This window comes from Dendropsophus ebraccatus, chromosome 3 (assembly GCF_027789765.1).
Source record: "Dendropsophus ebraccatus isolate aDenEbr1 chromosome 3, aDenEbr1.pat, whole genome shotgun sequence".
Classification (NCBI taxonomy): domain Eukaryota; kingdom Metazoa; phylum Chordata; class Amphibia; order Anura; family Hylidae; genus Dendropsophus; species Dendropsophus ebraccatus.
The window spans coordinates 12,573,463-12,581,618 of NC_091456.1; the positions used below are offsets into that span (position 1 = coordinate 12,573,463).

Here is an 8,156-nt window from a genome sequence, read left to right on the forward strand (position 1 = left end):
GACTCAGAACTGGGGAAAGGAGACTGAAAAAATAACAAATAGGCAACAAATTGTTAGCTTCCAGGAGGGGGGGGGGGATGTTTCAACATGCATTTTTCCTGATCGGAATATCCCTTTAAGAGACACACACAGCTTAAGGCTGGGTTCACACACAGTATATTTCATGGCTTGATCAATTCATACACAAAATTCTGATGTGTTTTTTATTTAGCCTAGGGGCACTATTATCAGCCATAGGTATGAGGTGCAGCACTCTTTTTCTTCCCTGAACCATATTTCAGGCAGTATTTGGTATTTATAGACCACAGGCACAATGCTACAAGGGCCATTCCATCCAAACTGAACCTTTCGTAACACCCGTAACACCTAGTATAACTACAATTTAAAACACTAAAGTTATAAATATACATCAAGAGTCTTAATGTATATTTATAACTTCTGTGGTTAAATTGCATTTTTTTTTTGTTAGCTGTTAAAAAAAAAAGTTTAACTAGGTGTTATGAAAGGTTGTTTGGATGGAATGGCCCACAAGAAGACAGTGGTGCAGGACCTTCGTATACAGGGATAGGCGCATGCAATGACCTCACGTCATGAGTGGGGGCCTACCACCTAAGTGATTTGTTTTAGATGTTTGTGCAGCAAATTCCATAGATTCGAGTCATGGCTGGAAAAAGTCATCATGGCGGTCTAGGCCACATGGAAAAGTGAACTCCAGTTAGAAAAGACATTACAGTAAGTAACTGTCTAGTATTCACTGAGAACTGTTGATACTGGTATCTATTATAGAATCTGAATTGACAGCAGAGCTCGGTTTTTCTTTCAGTTTCGTACATCTTTAATGGAATCAATCATCTATGGCATTGTTCATAAAAATGTGGATGGCCAGCTTAAAGTGAATCTGTCGGCTTCTATTCTTGTTTCAAACTGATGAAACTAAAATAGATGGCAAGGAGAAAGATGGAGCCTTTCATGTATCCATCTGCGATTCCACGGAAGGAAGAATACAAGGAAAAATAATATTTTTATTATATTTATTATTTATTCTAAGTGTCAAAGAGGCATTCTCAAGTTATTGAAGTGCTGAAACCCCAGTGCTTAAGCCCACCCCCATTTCTACCCCTGCTTGATTGACAGCTTCCAAATCTTGCTGATGCACAGGTGCAACACTGGGGTAGTGAGGTGTAGGTACAGGTGTGACGACATAAAAATAGGACAAAGTCTAGGACTTAAACAGTGCAATACAATGGTGACAATAGTAAACTCCACAGGTGGCGAGAAGAGAAGTGAAGGTAGAGGTGGTTTAGTGCAGGTGTAGGGACCATCTTGGGGGCCTTGTCCAAATAGTAGCGTACTCTTCTGCGAGGTTGTGTTAGATGAGAACGTAGAGAAGAATACTCATACTCACGTTTAGATAGTTGCTATCTGACTGCCTTCTGCACAATATCGGAAGCCGCATTGTAAGGTAGTACGAGCCCTAAGCCTTTACAACTAGGAGTAGCACACTTTCCAAGACCTCCAATGAGAGCCGTGCTTTATTCAGTAAGATACTTCAGCTGACTTGCTCTTTGTCTTACTGGGGATCAGTTCCTTGCAGCACTAAATGTCCATAGAATACTTGAGAAGGATCCCTGACGTGGACAAGGTGTACCCTAGAGGACGGTTATCTTTTCTGAGGGTTTAGCAGTGCATACTGGAGCAAGTTGCTTGCATAGAATAATCTATTAGCTTTGTGTGTGGTCCCTGATAAGGGTCTCTGGCCTGGGCCACACCCAGCTTCACTACAACAGGAACGCTCTCTCAGCTGTGTCTCCCTTCCTACCGTCTACCAACTAAAGACCTTCCACCAGGAACTAACCACCCTTTTATAGGGGAAACTATGGCTCACTCTTATTGGTGGGGCTGTGCGAAGAGAAGTATAATAGGTAGGAAAGTACCTGCATCTGTGATTGGACAAAACATTAAAACAATAAGTGACCTTCTGGGGCCTGAGGTATAATGCTACCTTCGGCCACAAGTGTTATCGACAGGATCAAGAGTCGATAGCTTTTACCTGGGCTGCCATGCAATGCATCAGGAATCCCAGATCCAGAGCTGTCTGGTAATCTGGATGCCCCCACAGGGTTCTGTGGAGCATCTGTAATGGAATTCCAGACAAATCTAGGACACGTCCAATGTTTTCCAGCACGGACACCCTTCAGAAAAATCCTGAAAGTTATCCGTACCCAATAGAACCTTATGGGTCTGGAAATCTATCTGCATTTCCTGATAAGAAATCTGGATAAATTTCCTGGGCATGTGAAGAGAGCCCGACAGCATTGGTGTATATTATATATATACATATACATACACACACACACATACATAACAGGACACGTTTTTCCTACACCTTGTCACATTAAACATACTGGAATTGATACTTCGTTTGGCATGTGACCTACAATTCTCACATTTGTAGATTAATGTGATTTTCTTATTTTTTCTAATGAAATATCTTTAAAGAGTAATTGTCATAAAAAGTAACTTGAGACCCACTGTGATGAGTAGATTTAGCCAGGGAGAGAGCACAGCAGCATGATCCACTCCCTGGCTGTATCTCCTGATCGGCTAATCCCAACAATATCTCAAGGCTACATTGTCAAAACTATCGAGCAGCCGGGGAGTGGATGGCATGGCCGCTTCTCTCGCTCTCCTGATCGCAACAGGTCTGACATGTCAAAAGTTGGTTTTCATGACAGTGACTCTTTAATATGTATTTCACTAAAAAATGCTTTACCCTTTCTCGAGTCTGTGATTCTTCACCTTCTAAGAGACATAGTGGCACACCTATGTTGGGAAACTGCATTAAGTTTTCATTGCACCTGGGCTAAGTAACTCGTTCCAGACGAGCATATGGCCCAGTGTATTCTATGTTTTCCTCACTAGGTGTCCCTACTACATTTTATGTATGCCTATTGTGAGGCACAGCTGAATGTAATGTACCATTTGTCACATGTTCTTACGTCCTATCCCAATTGCAGGCCTGTTTCCCTCCTTCTGTCCTATCTACTTCTCTCTCTTTTACGCACACATAGCCCCACCAATCACTAAAAGGTTTAGTTGTCCCTATAAAAGAAGGTTAGTTCCTAGTGGGAAGGCAGTCTTCTAGTTTCAGTCACTAGAGAGCAACCACTGCTAGCATGCAGTGCTAGACCCCTCATGAAGAAAGGACATCCTCTGAGAGTCACCTTGTCCACACCAGGGATACTCTCAACAAGACACAGGGCAGTATACCAGAGTATGGTACTGAACGCAGCAGGACAAAGATGCAACTTGCCTACGTATCCTAATGGAATGCACGGCTGTTCTAAAAGGTTTCGGGAAGTCTGCTTCACCGAGTGCAGAGACCTGGAGCCTCGTACTACCAGACATTGTAGGGCATTAGGCTGTCAGATACGAGAGTATGAGTTTCTTCTCTCAACTACGCTATCCCAGCAGAGTACACCAAACCTGTCTGACCAGGGGGTTGCCCTAACTAGCCAGAATCCTCCTCCACACTGACTAGGGGCAAATACCCCAAAACAGCTGTCTGTGGATGGATGCCTACCTTGGTAAGACCTTGTCATGTCACAATACTCGCACCTTGAGTTAGACTTTGACACAAAAGGGGCCACCCTGTTGTTTCCCTATTTATGTTCCAATACTCGCTACAGAGTTGGACTTAAGGGGCTACATAACAGGTTGGTGTGGTGCTCTCCCCATCTAGAGGCACCAAGGCTTCACGGACTCCTTTTTTGAGCAGGGGGCTAAAGTGACAAGTGCCCCACACCGCCAAAGCTACCCTGGCCAACAGCACCCCATACTGCTTCACCGCATTTACTCTTATCTGTCATAGTCGCATAAGGGATAAAATATGTTTTTTTAAAAAGTGCATTAGGCTTATATTCTGCAGACAGCACAGACATCCTGACTGCTTCCTGAATGTTCGAGCAAAGCACTAACTCAGCACTGTGTCCGACTGCTGGGTAACCTGCGCAGCTACTTCTACACAACACTCAGCTGACAAGTGCACAAAAGCTCGCTTCTTGGCTAATCACTGTCTACATTACACTCAGCGATATCTTCCCGATTCAGCCAACAATCACTCCCATGTATTAGGGCTCTAAGTGTCCAAATGTGCGGTCATGAACCTTACAGTAGAACTCCTTTAATGTGGTTGTGTAGTTCAAAAAAACATTCAAATTTGGGGTGTTAGAGAAAGGTTTATATTTTTGGCAGACAAAAAGGGAAAAAAAAAGGACAACAAGGCAGTGTAACAAAGTCAGAATTTTATATATATTCTACTTCCATTTTTTTAAACTTCCATTTACACTGTGATATGAATACAGAAAATATGTAGCACCTCCTGAAGAACAGTGAGACAAGGTTAAGACACAGCAGCTTTCAACAAGGTTTGACATGGTTCTGAATAACACGGCAGTAGAGATTAGGTGCAGGTTTAGGCTGGGTTCACACTACGTATATTTGAGGCTGTATGTTTGAGGCTGTATAGCAACCAAAACAAGGAGTGGATTGAAAACACAGAAAGGCTCTGTTCACATAATGTTGTAATTGAGTGGATGGCCGTCATTTAATGGCAAATATTTGCTGTTATTTTAAAACAACGGCTGTTATATTGAAATAATGGAAGTTATTTACCGTTATATGGCGGCCATCCACTCAATTTCAACATTGTGTGAACAGATCCTTTGTGTTTTCAATCCACTCCTGGTTTTGGTTGCCATGAGGACCTGACATGAGGACCAAATACAGCCTGAAATATACATAGTGTGAACCCAGCCTTTAAGTGATTCTTCTTTGGAATAGGCCAGGTTCACAGATTTTAAAGTGATTTTTTATTTTTTGAAGTGCAGAAAAAGTATTTTGTATAAAAGTTTCCTCCCTTTGGGATTCAGTCTTGGAGCTGGTGCAGTTTGGCTATGAATGTACATGTGAACCTGACTGGCAGAGCTATACACAGCTTGTGTTGCCGAATCATGGCAGGGTTTTGGAAACTCTGCTTCTGATTTACCATGGATTTTGAGTTTACAGTAATCAGCAAATCCTTTCGTTCTCAGCAGTCGGCTTGTCAGCCCGCTGCCTTTTATCTCACTGCTGCTCCTCCCCGGGTGCCTGGAAAAGCTGGATCCAGTTCCAGAAAAATTCTCCCAGTTTCCCAGGACTGGATCCAGCTTTTCCCAGCACCCGGAACGGAGTGGCACTTATTTATAACAAAGCTATTCGCTTTATTGCTGTAAATTCACCCATCTCTAATTTTCACCCCTACACATTTAAGGGATTAAATCCACCGTAAAAATCCATGGTATTTCCAAACACGTTGCTGGTTGTCACAAGGATGGGATTGTTGTTGCTGAAAATCTGCAGAGTGATCCGCACACACATTACAGCATCTGTTCACAAACACAGAGTATTTGATACTAGAAGGAAAGTTTTTCCTGTAATCTCCACTTGGCTCAGTGAACTACAGTTATCTGGGGTAGATGGGAAATTGCCATATACTCTTCTGTTATGGATCTGTAATCATGTCTTTCAGCAAGATTTATACCCTGCAAAGGACTACTGCGACAACCATCCAGTTTCTCTGTTAGGGTATGTGCACACTACGAAATCCCAGCACATCACCCGCAGCTAGCGGCCACACGCCTCTCCGCTGCTCCCAAAGGCTTCATTCTATAGTTTGCCAGATACCACCCACCCGAAAAAGAATGATCGGGTTTAGACGGTTAAATCTGGCAAACCATAGAATGAAGCCTATGGGAGCAGCGGAGATGTGCGTGGCGAGCTGCAGAATACGGTGCAGGTGATACCCCGGGAGTGTGCACATACCCATACAGCAGCTTCACAGCCCAACTTGCTGCTGTGAAATAATATACACTTAAAGGAGAAGTCCAGCAAATTATAAAATCCGGCAGCTGGCAGAGGCAAAATTGATTACAAGTACTAACATACACCCCCCCCCCCACCCCCTTGCCAGCAGTAAGCAGCGGGACCGGCTGCAGGACCCCCACCAAAAGGCATGTTCTCCCAGAGATGTGAAAACATCACAACTAGGGGGCCGGGGTTGAGATGCTTGTACCGGCTAATAGACTGGCCGCTCAGCCAATCAGTGACTGGAGCCTTATCCAGTCCTATGACTGGTTGAGCAGTCCATCAGCCAGGTCATAATGTTTCAGCTCTGGAGCTCGACAGGGGTCTTGCAGTCAGTCTTGCCACTCAACACGGGCATGGGAAGAGGAAAGTTAGTACTTTTAATCCATTTCCCCCCTCCCCCTGCCGGATTTTATAAACTGCCGGACTTCTCCTTTAGTATACACTCATGAAAAGCCAGTGTCTGAAGGGAAATGCTCTAAAAACCTGCAAATTTCTTCTCAATGCTACTAGTAAACCAAATGTCAGTATATAATACAGTTAGTGTTAGTGTAGAAAGCCCAGTAATTTGTAAAGCCAAGGGGAGGGGACATTCACACATTCAGAGCATGGAAGATGTGGAAGCACGGAACTCCCGGCATCATGTATCATTACGTGATTATGATCTGTAGCACATCTTCCATGCACAGTGTGAATGCCCCCCTAAATCTCATACTTAAAAATATGCTATAAAATAGATTTGTACACATTTCATATTCAGTCACATATACAAATGTATGAATTACATCAATATAATTTACATTTAAGCTATTTTATAAATTACTTTTTTTCACAAAGATATAAAAAAAGAAAGGCACCAGGATTCCATTTCATTAAAATTAATGGATTAAGTTTTTGGTGTAACGCACTAACACTTTTCTGTGCTAAACACCTAGGATGTTATTGGTTCCAAAAGAAAACTACTGATTAAATTCCCAAGGAGTGACCAAAACCCCAAGTTAATCCTGAGACCACCTATCTTGGGATTACAGCACTCTTGTACAATTATCACAGTAGAATTATAGCATGCTGGTTAGTTAGGCTCCATTCACACCTCCGTATTAGCAGTCAGCATGAGAATTTAATTTTTCCTGCTAAAACCAGGATCGGATCCATTTGGAGGAAAGAAAAAGCTACTTTGGAAAAGATTTGATTTTTTTTCTGTTTTGATTTCCTCCCTTAGGGTACGTGCACACTACAGAATCTCGACGGAAAACCAGTTGCGGATTCTGCCGTTGGAGTCTCCGCCCGTGCCATAGACTCTATTCTATGGTCGGGCAGATTCCACCATTTGTCCAAAGAATGAACCTGTTCATTCTTTGGATGGACTGCAGAATCCGCCTGTGCATAGAGTCATGGAGTCTATGGCAAGGGCGGAAATGTGCACGGCCGCAAGCGGGTTCAAGCTGCAGAATCTGCAACGGGTTTTCTGTCGGGATTCCGTAAAGTGGATGTACCCATAAATGCATCATCAATGCAGATGTGTGAACGTAGCCTTGGGACAAACATTACCCTGAGATGTTTGCGGCGTTATTGCTTTGAGACGTTCAGTGCAAAACTTCAGCAAATGAGCAGAGCTGTGACAAACATGGATAGAATAAAAAAAAAAAAAAAAAACCATTGTTCCTGGACTTGTATCAGCCGTGTAATTTCGGACGACAAATAATGTGAGATAAGCGCAGATTATCTTGCTGAAAAGTAAGTGCTTAGTAAACATAAGACAACTCGGATATTTAACGGGTGGTGAACCGTGTACCACAGAGCTTTGATAATATGCTGCAACTCAGATCTATAAACGAGAGTACATAATGACAAAGGGGATTTATATATATATGGATAGATGAGGTTCTTAAAATTAAAGGTTGGCAATAACGTATAGGACTAAATAAACAGCTTAGCTAAGGCTACTTTTATACTATGGTTGCAGTGTACAACTGAAATGCATGCTGGAAGCGCTCCCCGTTAACTTAATGAAGGCAAAAGACCTCCATTGGGCTGGTAATGAAGGCAAAAGACCTCCATTGGGCTGGTATATTTCAGTATACCTTTTGATATATGAAAACAGTGCAGCAAACTGAGCCTATCAACGTGGATGGGTGCCACTGGATGCATATGCAGCGACATCCATTGTAAGCTGCATAGTGAACTTTTTTTTAAAGCCCAGCTTAACACGTACTGCATGGCAGTGGATTCACGGTTAACGTTCCGCATCA

General features: G+C 42.9%; 1 long non-coding RNA gene across 1 annotated transcript; it reads right to left on the minus strand.

Moving 5' to 3' along the window:
• Positions 1–4,218: 4,218 nt before the first annotated feature.
• On the minus strand, positions 4,219–8,156 carry LOC138785239 (uncharacterized). Its single transcript, XR_011362088.1, has 2 exons — positions 7,960–8,156; positions 4,219–7,928 (listed from the first exon to the last, which is right to left on the minus strand). It is a non-coding gene; the product is annotated as an uncharacterized lncRNA (long non-coding RNA).